This window comes from Hyla sarda, chromosome 2 (genome assembly GCF_029499605.1).
Source record: "Hyla sarda isolate aHylSar1 chromosome 2, aHylSar1.hap1, whole genome shotgun sequence".
In the NCBI taxonomy this organism is placed as follows: Eukaryota; Metazoa; Chordata; class Amphibia; order Anura; family Hylidae; genus Hyla; species Hyla sarda.
Window position 1 is genome coordinate 505,526,920 of NC_079190.1, and position 14,942 is coordinate 505,541,861.

A 14,942-nucleotide genomic window follows, 5' to 3' on the forward strand; every position below is an offset into this window, starting at 1 on the left:
CCTACAGATCCCCCATAACAGTGTCATCTACAGATCCCCATAACAGTGTGTCATCTACAGATCCCCACTGTGTCATCAATAAAATACTGCATATATATATAACTACTAAAATAGTGCCCCTATGTACAAGAATGTAACTACTATAATACTGCTCCTATATACAAGAATATAACTACTATAATACTGCTCCCTATATACAAGAATATAACTATTATAATACTGCTCCTATATACAAGAATATAACCACTATAATACTGCTCCTATATACAAGAATATAACTACTATAATACTGCCCCCTATATAAAAGAATATAACTACTATAATACTGCCTCCTATATACAGAAATATAACTACTATAATACTGCCTCCTATATACAAGAATATTATATAACTACTATAATACTGCTCCTATATACAAGAATATAACTACTATAATACTGCTCCTATATACAAGAATATAACTACTATAATTCTGCTCCAATATACAAGAATATAACTACTATAATACTGCTCCTATATACAAGAATATAACTACTATAATACTGCTCCTATATACAAGAATATAACTACTATAATACTGCCCCTTAAAAATAAAAGAATATAACTACTATAATACTGCCTCCTATATGCAGGAATATAACTACTATAATACTGCCTCCTATATACAAGAATATTATATAACTACTATAATACTGCTCCTATATACAAAAATATAACTACTATAATACTGCCCCTATATACAAGAATATAACTACTATAATACTGCTCCTACATACAAGAATATAACTACTATAATACTGCCTCCTGTATACAAGAATGTAACTACTATAATACTGCTCCTATATACAAGAATATAACTACTATAATACTGCTCCCTATATACAAGAATATAACTATTATAATACTGCTCCTATATACAAGAATATAACCACTATAATACTGCTCCTATATACAAGAATATAACTACTATAATACTGCCCCCTATATAAAAGAATATAACTACTATAATACTGCCTCCTATATACAGAAATATAACTACTATAATACTGCCTCCTATATACAAGAATATTATATAACTACTATAATACTGCTCCTATATACAAGAATATAACTACTATAATACTGCTCCTATATACAAGAATATAACTACTATAATTCTGCTCCAATATACAAGAATATAACTACTATAATACTGCTCCTATATACAAGAATATAACTACTATAATACTGCTCCTATATACAAGAATATAACTACTATAATACTGCCCCCTAAATAAAAGAATATAACTACTATAATACTGCCTCCTATATGCAGGAATATAACTACTATAATACTGCCTCCTATATACAAGAATATTATATAACTACTATAATACTGCTCCTATATACAAAAATATAACTACTATAATACTGCCCCTATGTACAAGAATATAACTACTATAATACTGCTCCTACATACAAGAATATAACTACTATAATACTGCCTCCTGTATACAAGAATATAACTACTATAATACTGCTCCTATATACAAGAATATAAGTACTATAATACTGCTCCTATATACAAGAATATAACTACTATAATACTGCCCCTATATACAAGAATATAACTACTATAATACTGCTCCTACATTCAAGAATATAACTACTATAATACTGCCTCCTGTATACAAGAATATAACTACTATAATACTGCTCCTATATACAAGAATATAAGTACTATAATACTGCTCCTATATACAAGAATATAACTACTATAATACTGCTCCTATATACAAGAATATAACTAGTCTAATACTGCTCCTATATACAAGAATATAACTACTATAATACTGCTCCTATATACAAGAATATAACTACTATAATACTGCTCCTATATACAAGAATATATCTACTATAATGCTGCTCCTATATACAAAAATATAACTTCTATAATACTGCTCCTATATACAAGAATATATCTACTATAATACTGCTCCTATATACAAGAATATAACTACTATAATACTGCCCCTATATACAAGAATATAACTACTATAATACTGTCTCCTATATACAAGAATATAACTACTATAATACTGTCTCCTATATACAAGAATATAACTACTATAATACTGCTCCTATATACAAGAATATAACTTCTATAATACTGCTCCTATATACAAGAATATATCTACTATAATACTGCTCCTATATACAAGAATATATCTACGATAATACTGCTCCTATATACAAGAATATAACTACTATAATACTGCCCCTATATACAAGAATATAACTACTATAATACTGTCTCCTATATACAAGAATATAACTATTATAATACTGCTCCTATATACAAGAATATAACTACTATAATACTGCTCCTATATACAAGAATATAACTATTATAATACTGTCTCCTATATACAAGAATATAACTACTATAATACTGCTCCTATATACAAGAATATATCTACTATAATACTGCTCCTATATACAAGAATATAACTACTATAATACTGCCCCTATATACAAGAATATAACTACTATAATACTGCCTCCTATATACAAGAATATAACTACTATAATACTGCCCCCTATATAAAAGAATATAACTACTATAATACTGCCTCCTATATACAGGAATATAACTACTATAATACTGCTCCTATATACAAGAATATAACTACTATAATACTGCCTCCTATATACAAGAATATTATATAACTACTATAATACTGCTCCTATATACAAGAATATAACTACTATAATACTGCCCCTATATACAAAAATATAACTACTATAATACTGCTCCTATATACAAGAATATAACTACTATAATACTGCCTCCTGTATACAAGAATATAACTACTATAATACTGCTTCTATATACAAGAATATGAGTACTATAATACTGCTCCTATATACAAGAATATAACTACTATAATACTGCTCCTATATACAAGAATATGACTACTCTAATACTGCCTCCTATATACAAGAATATAACTACTATAATACTGCTTCTATATACAAGAATATAACTACTATAATACTGCTCCTATATACAAGAATATAACTACTATAATACTGCCTCCTATATACAAGAATATAACTACTATAATACTGCTCCTATATACAAGAATAGAACTACTATAATACTGCTCCTATATACAAGAATATAACTACTATAATACTGCCTCCTATATACAAGAATATAACTACTATAATACTGCTCCTATATACAAGAATATATCTACTATAATACTGTTCCTATATACAAGAATATAACTACTATAATACTGCTCCTATATACAAGAATATATCTACTATAATACTGCTCCTATATACAAGAATATAACTACTATAATACTGTCTCCTATATACAAGAATATAACTACTATAATACTGCTCCTATATACAAGAATATAACTACTATAATACTGCTCCTATATACAAGAATATAACTACTATAATACTGCTCCTATATACAAGAATATAACTACTATAATACTGCTCCTATATACAAGAATATAACTACTATAATACTGCTCCTATATACAAGAATATAACTACTATAATACTGCTCCTATATACAAGAATATAACTACTATAATACTGCTCCTATATACAAGAATATAACTACTATAATACTGCTCCTATATACAAGAATATAACTACTATAATACTGCTCCTATATACAAGAATATAACTACTATAATACTGCTCCTATATACAAGAATATAACTACTATAATACTGCTCCTATATACAAGAATATAACTACTATAATACTGCTCCTATATACAAGAATATAACTACTATAATACTGCTCCTATATACAAGAATATAACTACTATAATACTGCTCCTATATACAAGAATATAACTACTATAATACTGCTCCTATATACAAGAATATAACTACTATAATACTGCTCCTATATACAAGAATATAACTACTATAATACTGCTCCTATATACAAGAATATAACTACTATAATACTGCTCCTATATACAAGAATATAACTACTATAATACTGCTCCTATATACAAGAATATAACTACTATAATACTACCCCCTATATACAAGAATATAACTACTATAATACTGCCCTAGTCACATCTCCACATATTCTAAAGTTGGCGGCAGTAAAGTTTTCTTATTCGGGGCCATAAGGACACAGAAGTGATGAAGTTGGAGCCATCTGGGTCTCTGAGCAGAAGTGTCACGTAAGCTTCCAATTTCACAGTCCGCAGCATAAATGTCCAGTGTTTTTAGTGAAGCTATTTAATAAGTTCTAGTGGGAGCTTAAAGGGCCGGCGCGCTCACCCAGCCTGAAGCTGTTACCATTCATCCATCAGGCGGCATTTTTCCTGGGAGAGTGCGGCAGGATTAAGTGATTTAGAACGCATCTGTTCTTTAAGTGAGTATAAAGGAGTGTTACGGTATAAATAATGCAATAAATAGGATGCTATGTGCGGGAAAATAAATTTACTCTGCGCAGCCGGGAGGACGGGACTATTATGGCGCTGCTAAAATTAAATTGCCTGATCATGAAAAATGCAATGAAGAGAGTCAGGTTAATCCCTGCGGTATTAGTCTAATGGGACCATTCTCTCCCCTCATATTAAAAGTGCATGAAGTGTATTACTGGTTGGTGGAGTGTGACCGATACGGGAGAGGTGTTGTGTAAGAGCACGGCCGGGCTTTGTGCCATCCAAAAATGTGACTGCTTAAAGGGGCTCGCCCGTTAGAGGAGAATTACCACACTATATATATTAAAAATGTGACAAACAAACTAACAAATGTGTTACTTTAAGACAGATGAATGATGCCTTGGTCACATGATCCTCCCAAGCAATAGTTGGAGAAGAGTCCGTAGTCTACCGTCCCCATCCCAGAAGAAGGGGTGGACCCAACTCTGCTAGATAGTCTAGGTCTGGCCTTTGGCAGCGTTACATCTCCAAGTCTTGTCATACTTACGCGTTTCGTACCTACAGTCCTTAAAGGGGTACTCCGGTGGAATTTTTTTTTTTTTTTTTTTTTAATCAACTGGTACCAGAAAGTTAAACAGATTTGTAAATGACTTCTAGTAAAAAAATCTTACTCCTTCCAATACTTATTAGCTGCTGAATACTACAGAGGAAATTATTTTCTTTTTGGAACACAGAGCTCTCTGCTGACATCACGAGCACAGTGCTCTCTGCTGACATCTCTGTCCATTTTAGGAACTGTCCAGAGCAGCATATGTTTGCTATGGGGATTTTCTCCTACTCTGGACAGTTCTTAAAATGGACAAAAGGTGTCAGCAGAGAGCACTGCGGTCAGGCATACAGGAAATTCAAAAAGTAAAGAACTTCCTGTGGATCATAATAGCAGCTGATAAGTACTGGAAGGATTAAGATTTTTTAAGGATTAAGGTTTTCCACTGGAGTACCCCTTTAATCATGGCTAAAACCTTTTCATGTAATTTCTCTCCCTCTTATTTTTCATGCATTAGGATGACCTTTGGTTGTCCGGGCATGCTGGGAGTTGCAGTTTTGCAACAGCTGGAGGCCCCCTGGTGCGAAAACACTGCCCTAGGTCATCCTAATGCATGAAAAAAACATCATTCATGTGTGTTAGGCTGCATTCACACTACGTTCGGAGCGTATGGCTACCGGCTCCGGAAAACCGTGCGCTCCCGTACCCGAGCCGGATCGGCGCCAAACTCCATTTACTTTAATGCACCGACCGGAGTTAAACAGTGACTCCGGTCGGCTCATTTTTGCCCCATATCCGGTTTTCTGACCGGACCTAAAACCGTAGTTTACTGCGGTTTAAGTCCGGTCACAAAACCGGATACGGGCCAGAAATAAGCCGACTGGAGTCACTGTTTAACTCCGGTCAGTGCATTAAAGTAAATGGAGTTTGGCGCCGATCCGGCTCGGGTACGGGAGCGCACGGTTTTCCCCTCCCCCAGCCGGATCCGGCAGCCATACGCTCCGAACGTAGAGTGAATGCAGCCTTATAGTAAATGCCTAAGGGTTGACCCTTTTTGCTCTATATACCTCAGTGTATGCATTTGTAGTGGTGCAATGCAAAACCCATTAAAGGGGTACACCCACCTGTGAGCACTGCAGGAAGCGCTGGAGGCTCCAAGTCTTATGCCTCCCGACCACGGGATGGAGTATCGTGACGTCACAACCCCGCCCCCCCCCCCCGCCGTGTGACGTCATGCCCCGCCCCCTCAATGCAGCAGCGGGACCCCCGCGATCAAACATCTTATCCCCTATCCAAAGGATAGGGGATGAGATGTCTTAGGGCCAGAGTACCCCTTTAACTCTTAGTCACATGACCACTTCTAGTGGAAAGTCACTGGACCATTGGCACTGGGACACTTCATCTGCGTCTCCTATAGAGAATGAATACAACCGCGAGATTTATTTTTCCATTTGCTGTTGTGAAATAAAATAACATTGGCGCAGCCGAAAAACATGTTTGATTCCACCACAGGGGAAAGTAAGTGTTACACAATATCCACCCTGCAATTTAGTTCATTACTCTAATTGTTTTGAACCTGCTAGTTCCTGTATACTGCTGCTATCGGTATAGGATCAGGATATATAGTAGTTATACACCTTCCCTCCAGCTCTATCTGTATACTGCTGCTGCTATCGGTATAGGATCAGGATATATAGTCGTTATACACCTCCCCTCCAGCTCTATCTGTATACTGCTGCTGCTATCGGTATAGGATCAGGATATGTAGTTGTTATACACCTCCCCTCCAGCTCTATCTGTATACTGCTGCTATTGGTATAGGATCAGGATATATAGTCGTTATACACCTCCCCTCCAGCTCTATCTGTATACTGCTGCTATCGGTATAGGATCAGAATATATAGTCGTTATACACCTCCCCTCCAGCTCTATCTGTATACTGCTACTATTGGTATAGGATCAGGATATATAGTCGTTATACACCTCCCCTCCAGCTCTATCTGTATACTGCTGCTGCTATCGGTATAGGATCAGGATATATAGTCGTTATACACCTCCCCTCCAGCTCTATCTGTATACTGCTGCTATCGGTATAGGATCAGGATATATAGTCTCTATACACCTCCCCTCCAGCTCTATCTGTATACTGCTGCTGCTATCTGTAAATGATCAGGATATATAGCAGTTATACGCCTCCCCTCCAGCTCTATCTGTATACTGCTGCTGCTATCTGTATAGGATCAGGATACATAGTCGTTATACACCTTCCCTCCAGCTCTATCTGTATACTGCTGCTATCGGTATAGGATCAGGATAAATAGTAATTATACACCTCCCCTCCAGCTCTATCTGTATACTGCTGCTATCGGTATAGGATCAGGATATATAGTCGTTATACACCTTCCCTCCAGCTCTATCTGTATACTGCTGCTATCTCTATAGGATTAGGATATATATTAGTTATACACCTCCCCTCCAGCTCTATCTGTACACTGCTGCTATCCGTATAGGATCAGGATATATAGTCGTTATACACCTTCCCTCCAGCTCTATCTGTATACTGCTGCAATCTCTAAAGGATTAGGATATATATTAGTTATACACCTCCCCTCCAGCTCTATCTGTACACTGCTGCTATCGGTATAGGATCAGGATATATAGTCGTTATACACCTTCCCTCCAGCTCTATCTGTATACTGCTGCTATCGGTATAGGATCAGGATATATAGTAATTATACACCTTCCCTCCAGCTCTATCTGTATACTGCTGCTGCTATCTGTATAGAATCAGGATATATAGTAGTTATATACCTCCCCTCCAGCTCTATCTGTATACTGCTGCTAACGGTATAGGATCAGGATATATAGTCATTATACACCTTCCCTCCTGCTCTCTGTATACTGCAGCTGCTATCGGTATGGGATCAGGATATATAGTAGTTATACACCTTCCCTCCAGCTCTATCTATATACTGCTGCTATCTCTATAGGATTAGGATATATAGTAGTTATATACCTCCTCTCCAGCTCTATCTGTATACTGCTGCTGCAATCTTTATGGCATCAGGAGATAAAGTAGTTATGTAACCCCCCCCCCCCCCTCCAGCTATATCTGTATACTGCTGCTATATCTATGGGATCAGGATATATAGTAATTACATAGCTCTCCTCCAGCTCTATCTGTATACTGCTTCTTCTATTCCTCTGAGATCAGGATAGATAGTAGTTATATACCTCTTCTCCAGCTCTATCCGTATACTGCTGCTGCTATCTGTGTGGGATCAGGATATATAGTAGTTATACACCTCCTCTCCAGCTTTATCTGTATACTGCTGCTATCTCTATGGGATCAGGATATATAATATATAGATAGATAGATAGATAGAAGAAACTGGCGCAGCTCTCAAAAATAGTGATGTGAAAAATGTTTCCTTCATGTCAATCAATAAAGCGACATTTCAGCCCCTCAATGGAGCTTTTCTCAAGCATAGTGATACAACAAGCCCCATGAGTTTGTTGTATCACTATACTTGAGAAAGCTCCATTGAGGGGCTGAAACGTTGCTTTTTTGATTGACATGAAGGAAACATTTTTCACATCACTATTTTTGAGCGCTGCGCCAGTTTCTTCTATTACACGGACTTTGATCGGGTCGAGGCGCTGGCACCATACATCTCTGGCTAAGTAGTGCTGCATTATTTTGATGAAATCTATATATATATACACAGTACAGACCAAAAGTTTGGACACCTTCTCATTCAGAGTTTTCTTTATTTTCATGACTATGAAAATTGTAGATTTACACTGAAGGCATCAAAACTATGAATTATCACATGTGGAATTATAGACATAACAAAAAAGTGTGAAATCTGTCATATTCTAGGTTCTAGCTCCTTTTGCTTTGATTACTGCTTTGCACACTCTTGGCATTCTCTAGTTGAGCTTCGTAGTCACCTGAAATGGTCTTCCAACAGTCTTGAAGGAGTTCCCATGATGCTTAGCACTTGTTGGCCCTTTTTGCCTTCACTCTGCGGTCCAGCTCACCCCAAACCATCTGGATTGAGTTCAGGTCCGGTGACTGTGGAGGCCAGGTCATCTGGCAGCGCAGCACCCCATCACTCTCCTTTTTGGTCAAATAGCCCTTACACAGCCTGGAGGTGTTTGGGGTCATTGTCCTGTGGAAAAATAAATGAAGGTCCAACTAAACGCAAACCGGATGGAATAGCAGCCGCTGCAAGATACTGTGGTAGCCATGCTGGGTCAGTATGCCTTCAATTTTGAATAAATCCCCAACAGTGTCACCAGCAAAGCACCCCCCCCCCACCCCACACACACACCAGCACACCTCCTCCTCCACACCATCACACCTCCTCCTCCACACCATCACACCTCCTCCTCCACACTATCACACCTCCTCCCCCACACCATCACACCTCCTCCTCCACACCATCACACCTCCTCCTCCACACTATCACACCATCACACTGTCACGATTCGGCTTGCTGGTTGTGGATCCACTGTGTCAACGAGGGATTGGCGTGGACCGTGCCGGTGGACCGGTTCTAAGAGGCTACTGGTGTTCACCAGAGCCCGCCGCAAAGCGGGATGGTCTTGCTGCGGCAGTAGCAACCAGGTCGTATCCACTAGCAACGGCTCAACCTCCCTGACTGCTGAGAAGGCGTGGGACAGAAGGACTAGGCAGAGGCAAGGTCAGACGTAGCAGAAGGTCGGGGCAGGCGGCAAGGTTCGTAGTCAATAAGGATAGCAGGAGATCTGGAACACAGGCTTTGGACAACACTAAACGCTTTCACTGGCACAAGGCAACAAGATCCGGCAAGGGAGTGCAGGGGAAGTGAGGTGATATAGCCAGGGAGCAGGTGGAAGCCAATTAGGCTAATTGGGCCAGGCACCAATCATTGGTGCACTGGCCCTTTAAGTCTCAGAGAGCTGGCGCGCGCGCGCCCTAGAGAGCGGAGCCGCGCGCGCCAGCACATGACAGCCGGGGACCGGGACGGGTAAGTGACTTGGGATGCGATTCGCGAGCGGGCGCGTCCCGCTATGCGAATCGCATCCCCGCCGGCAATGTCAGTGCAGCGCTCCCGGTCAGCGGGTCTGACTGGGGCGCTGCGGGAGAGAGACGCCGTGAGCGCTCCGGGGAGGAGCAGGGACCCGTAGCGCTCGGCGTAACAGTACCCCCCCCTCCCTTAGGTCTCCTCCTTTTTTTGTCCGGCAACTGCTTCACATGGGACGAGGACACCGGGAGTGATTGTAGGGTTTCCTGCAGGCAGGCAGTACAGCAGGAGTGTGAATGGGGAGGAAGGGCAGAGGGTGAAGCTTGGCACGGGGCAGAGTGTCACCAGGACGGGGGCCACGAGGAGGCACGGCACAGTCCTGATAAGCCTTGGAGAGACCAGGTGTGGGAGGAGGCACAGAGGCTTGCCTGACGGGACTGGGAGGAGAGGAGAGGCATTTGTGGCAAGCAGAGCCCCAATTCTTGATCTCCCCGGTGGTCCAGTCAAGGGTGGGAGAATGAAGCTGGAGCCATGGCAGACCGAGGAGGACTTCGGAGGTGCAGTTGGGAAAGACGAAAAATTCAATTTTTTCGTGATGGGGTCCAATGCACATTAAGAGGGGTTTTGTGCGGTAACACATGGTGCAATCCAATCTAACTCCGTTGACCGCGGAAATGTAGAGCGGCTTGACGAGACGGGTCACCGGGATGCAGAACTTATTCACCAAAGAATCCAGAATAAAATTCCCAGAGGCACCAGAGTCCAAGCAGGCCACGGCTGAGAGGGAGGAGTTGGCAGAAGGAGAAATCCGCACGGGCACCGTGAGACGTGGAGAAGCAGACTTTGAACCAAGAGACGCCACACCCACGTGAGCTGGGTGCGTGCGTGCGTTTCCTAGACGTGGAGGACGAATAGGGCAATCCACCAAGAAATGCTCGGTACTGGCACAGTACAGACAAAGATTTTCTTCCCTACGGCGATTCCTCTCTTCCTGGGTCAGGCGAGACTGATCCACTTGCATGGCCTCCTCGGCGGGAGGCCCAGGCGTAGATTGCAAAGGATACTGTGAGAGAGGTGCCCAGAGATCTAGGTCTTTTTCCTGGCGGAGTTCCTGGTGTCTCTCAGAAAAACGCATGTCAATGCGGGTGGCCAAATGGATAAGTTCTTGCAGGTTGGCAGGAATCTCTCGTGTGGCCAGCACATCCTTGATGTTGCTGGATAGGCCTTTTTTAAAGGTCGCGCAGAGAGCCTCGTTATTCCATGATAATTCGGAAGCAAGAGTACGAAATTGGATGGCGTACTCGCCTACTGAAGAATTACCCTGGACCAGGTTCAGCAGGGCAGTCTCGGCAGAAGAAGCTCGGGCTGGTTCCTCGAAGAAACTACGGACTTCAGCGAAGAAGGACTGGACTGTGGCTGTGGCAGGATCATTGCGGTCCCAGAGCGGTGTGGCCCAAGACAAGGCCTTTCCTGAAAGAAGGCTCACTACGAACGCCACCTTAGACCGTTCTGTAGGAAACAAGTCCGACAACATCTCCATATGCAGGGAACATTGAGACAAAAATCCACGGCAGAGTCTAGAGTCCCCATCAAATTTGTCCGGCAGGGACAAGCGGAGGCTAGGAGCGGCCACTCGCTGCGGAGGAGGTGCAGGAGCTGGCGGAGGAGATGGTTGCTGCTGTAGCAGAGGCAGAAGTTGCTGTAATGTGGCGGTCAACTGCGACAGCTGCTGTCCTTGTTGGGCAATCTGCTGCGATTGCTGAGCGACCACCGTGGTAAGGTCAGCGAGACTTGGCAGCGGCACCTCAGCGGGATCCATGGCCGGATCTACTGTCACGATTCGGCAGGCTGGTTGTGGATCCACTGTGGGAGGGATTGGCGTGGACCGGTTCTAAGAGGCTACTGGTGTTCACCAGAGCCCGCCGCAAAGCGGGATGGTCTTGCTGCGGCAGTAGCAACCAGGTCGTATCCACTAGCAACGGCTCAACCTCGCTGACTGCTGAGAAGGCGTGGGACAGAAGGACTAGGCAGAGGCAAGGTCAGACGTAGAAGAAGGTCGGGGCAGGTGGCAAGGTTCGTAGTCAATATGGAAAGCAGGAGATCTGGTAACACAGGCTTTGGACAACACTAAACGCTTTCACTGGCACAAGGCAACAAGATCCGGCAAGGGAGTGCAGGGGAAGTGAGGTGATATAGCCAGGGAGCAGGTGGAAGCCAATTAGGCTAATTGGGCCAGGCACCAATTATTGGTGCACTGGCCCTTTAAGTCTCAGAGAGCTGGCGCGCGCGCGCCCTAGAGAGCGGAGCCGCGCGCGCCAGCACATGACAGCCGGGGACCGGGATGGGTAAGTGACTTGGGATGCGATTCGCGAGTGGGCGCGTCCCGCTATGCGAATCGCATCCCCGCCGGCAATGTCAGTGCAGCGCTCCCGGTCAGCGGGTCTGACCGGGGGAACTGCATGGAGAGAGACGCCGTGAGCGCTCCGGGGAGGAGCAGGGACCCGGAGCGCTTGGTGTAACACACACCTCCTCCCCCACACCATCACAACTCCTCCTCCACACCATCACACCTCCTCCCCCACACCATCACACCTCCTCCTCCACACCATCACACCTCCTCCTCCACACCATCACACCTCCTCCCCCACACCATCACACCTCCTCCCCCACACCATCACACCTCCTCCCCCACACCATCACACCTCCTCCTCCACACCATCACACCTCCTCCTCCACACCATCACACCTCCTCCTCCACACCATCACACCTCCTCCCCCACACCATCACACCTCGTCCCCCACACCATCACACCTCCTCCTCCACACCATCACACCTCCTCCTCCACACCATCACACCTCCTTCTCCACACCATCACACCTCCTCCCCCACACCATCACACCTCCTCCTCCACACCATCACACCTCCTCCCCCACACCATCACACCTCCTCCCCCACACCATCACACCTCCTCCTCCACACCATCACACCTCCTCCTCCACACCATCACACCTCCTCCTCCACACCATCACACCTCCTCCTCCACACCATCACACCTCCTCCCCCACACCATCACACCTCCTCCTCCACACCATCACACCTCCTCCTCCACACCAGCACACCTCCTCCTCCACACCAGCACACCTGTGAAGTGAAAACCATTTCAGGTGACTACCTCTTGAAGCTCAACTAGAGAATGCCAAGAGTGTGCAAAGCAGTCATCAAAGCAAAAGAAAGAACCTAGAATATGACAGATTTCACACTTTTTTGTTATGTCTATAATTCCACATGTGTTAATTCATAGTTTTGATGCCTTCAGTGTGAATCTACAATTTTCATAGTCATGAAAATAAAGAAAACTCTGAATGAGAAGGTGTGTCCAAACTTTTGGTCTGTACTGTGTATATATATGTTATACACCTCCCCTCCAGCTCTGTCTGTATACTGCTGTTGCTATCTCTATAGCATCAGGATATATAGTAGTTATTTGTACACCTCCCCTCCAGCTCTATCTGTACACAGCTGCTGCTATCTCTATGCGATCAGGATATATAGTGGTTATATACCTCCCCTCCAGCTCTATCTATATACTGCTGCTATCTCTATGGGATCAGTATATATAGTAGTTATATACCTCCCCTCCAGCTCTATCTGTATACTGCTGCTATCTCTATGGGATCAGGATAAATATGAGTTATACACCTCCCCTCCAGCTCTTTCTGTATACTGCTGCTATCTCTATGGGATCAGGATAAATATGAGTTATACACCTCCCCTTCAGCTCTATCTATATACTGCTGCTATCTCTATGGGATCAGGATAAATATGAGTTATACACCTCCCCTTCAGCTCTATCTGTATACTGCTGCTATCTCTATGGGATCAGGATAAATATGAGTTATACACCTCCGCTCCTGCTCTATCTGTATACTGCTGTTATCTCTATGGGATCAGGATAAATATTAGTTATACACCTCCCCTCCAGCTCTATCTGTATACTGCTGCTATCTCTATGGGATCAGGATAAATATTAGTTATACACCTCCCCTCCAGCTCTATCTGTATACTGTTGCTATCTCTATGGGATCAGGATATATAGTAGTTATACACCTCCCCTCCAGCTCTATCTGTATACTGCTGCTATCTCTATGGGATCAGGATAAATATTAGTTATATACCTCCCCTCTAGCTCTATCTGGAGAGGGAGTGAGAGGTCAAGACCATGGCCGTCTAAACCCTGTGTTTTGAACACCAGGTGCCGGCATAGAGATCGCGGGGGGTCCCAGCGGTCGGATCTCTGTGACTAGACATTCTATTCCCTATCCTTTGGATGTCTAGCAGTGGAGTACCCCTTTAATTACCATTGAAGTGAGAGCCTTTCTCATATACAGTGGTGAAGAGAAGTGTTTATAAAATTTGCTTCCTCCTCTTCAGCCTCTATAATTCCTTTCTCATTACTTTTTTAAAGGCCGTCACTTAAAGTATGAACCTTTTTACTATCACTATAATTGAAGAACGTTTAAGGGTTAGTTGTCCTCTCTTTGGCAATAAGTCTCCCGCCTGCAGCTTTTCTGCTTTTATCTGCTTATTGCATAATTAATTTTTTTCCATATAGCTTTTTTAATGCTTTTTCGCTTCCTCCTTGGTTTAGTAGCTTAAATTCTGTTATTATTTATTGTCTCCTTTAAAGGGGTACTCCGGTGAAAACCTTTTTTTCTTTTAACCCCTTAAGGACCAAGCATTTTTCTGTTTTTACACTTTCGTTTTTTTCCTCCTTACCTTTTAAAAATCATAACCCTTTCAATTTTGCACCTAAAAATCCATATGATGGCTTATTTTTTGCGCCACCAATTCTACTTTGGAATGACATCAGTCATTTTACACAAACATTTATGGCGAAACGGAAGGAAAAATCATTGTGCGACAAAATTGAAGAAAAAACGCCATTTTGTAAATTTTGGGGGC